Genomic DNA, 1,631 nt, shown 5'->3' with positions numbered 1-1,631 from the left:
TCTCTCTCTCTCTCTCTCCCTCCCTCCCTCTCTCTCTCTCTCCCCCAAGCTCTCTCTCTCTCTTCCCTTGCTCTCTCGCTCTCTTTCCTTACTCTCTCGCTCTCTCTCTCTTCTCCCTCGCTCACTCTCTCTCTTCTCTCCCTCCCTCCCTCTCTCCCTCTCTCCCTCTCTCTCTCCCCTTCTCCCTCTCCTCTCTCTCTCTCTCTCTCTCTCTCTCTCTCTCTCTCTCTCTCTCTCTCTTTGCTCTCGCCCTCTCTCTCACTCTCTCTCTCTCTCTTTCTCTTCCCTTGCTCTCTCTCCCTCTTCGCTCTCGCCCTCTCCCTCTCTCTCGTTGCTCTCGCTCTCTCACTCTCTCTCTCGTCGCTCTCTCTCTTACCCTCCATCCCTCCCTCCCTCTCTCTCTCTCTCTCTCCCTCCCTCCCTACCTTTCTCTCTCTCTCTCTCTCTCTCTCTCTCTCTCTCTCTCTCTCTCTCTCTTCTTCCCTTGCTCTCTCGCTCTCTTTCCTTACTCTCTCGCTCTCCCTCTCTCTCTCTATCTCTCCCTTGCTCTCACTCTCTCTCTTCTCTCCCTCGCTCTCTATCTCTTCTATCTCTCTCTCTCTCCTTCCCTCCCTCTCTCCCTCTCTCCCTCCACCTATCCCTCTCTCCCACCTCTCTCTCTCTCTCTCTCTCTCTCTCTCTTTCTCCTTCTCTCTTCGCTCTCTCTTTCTCTTCCCTTGTTCTCTCTCTCTCTTCGCTCTCGCCCTCACCCTCTCTCTCTCGTCGCTCTCGCCCTCTCCCTCTCCTTCTAACTCAATCTCTCACTCTCTATCTCTCTCGTCGCTCTCTCTCTCTCTTACCCTATATCCCTCCCTCCCTCTCTCTCTCTCCCTCCCTCCCTACCTCTCTCTCTCTCCCAAGCTCTCTCTCTCTCTCTTTTCCCCTGCTCTCTCGCTCGCTTTCCTTACTATCTCGCTCTCTCTCTCTCTCTATCTCTCCCTTGCTCTCACTCTCTCTCTTCTCTCCCTCGCTCTCTATCTCTTCTATCTCTCTCTCTCTCTCTCTCTCTCTTTCTCTCTCTCTCCCTCCCTCCCTACATCTCTCTCTGTCTATCTCTCCCTTGCCCTCTCTCTTCTCTCCCTTACTCTCTCTCTCTCTCTTCTCTCTCTCTCTCCCTCGCTCCCTCTCTTCTCTCTCTCTCTCCCTCTCTCCCTCTCTCTCCCTCACTCTCACTCAATCTCTCTCTCTCTCTCGCTCACTCTCATGTTCTCTCTCTCTCTGTCCCTCTCTTCGCATTCTCTCTCTCTCTCTTTCTCTCTCTCTTCCCTTGCTCTCTCTCTATCTCTCTCTCTCTCTTTCTCTCTCTATCTCTCTCTCTCTTTCTCTCTCTCACTTTCTCTCTCTCTCTTTCTCTACCAAGCTCTCTCTCTCCCTCTATCTCTCTCTCCCTCCCTCCCTCTCTACCTCTCTCTCTCTCCCTCCCTCCCTCCCTCAATAGCTCTCTCTCTCCCATTCCTTGCTCCCTCGCTCTCTCTATCTCTCACTCGCTTTCTCTCGCTCTCTCTCTCTCCATCTCTGTCTCCCTCCTCCCCTCTCTCTCCCTCTCTATCTGTCTATCTCTCTATCTATCTCTTCCCTTGCCCGCTCCCTCC

This window comes from Dendrobium catenatum, unplaced genomic scaffold, assembly GCF_001605985.2.
Source record: "Dendrobium catenatum unplaced genomic scaffold, ASM160598v2 fragScaff_scaffold_1074, whole genome shotgun sequence".
Classification (NCBI taxonomy): domain Eukaryota; kingdom Viridiplantae; phylum Streptophyta; class Magnoliopsida; order Asparagales; family Orchidaceae; genus Dendrobium; species Dendrobium catenatum.
The sequence above is the reverse complement of the archived record's forward strand: the minus strand, read 5'-3'. Positions refer to the sequence as shown.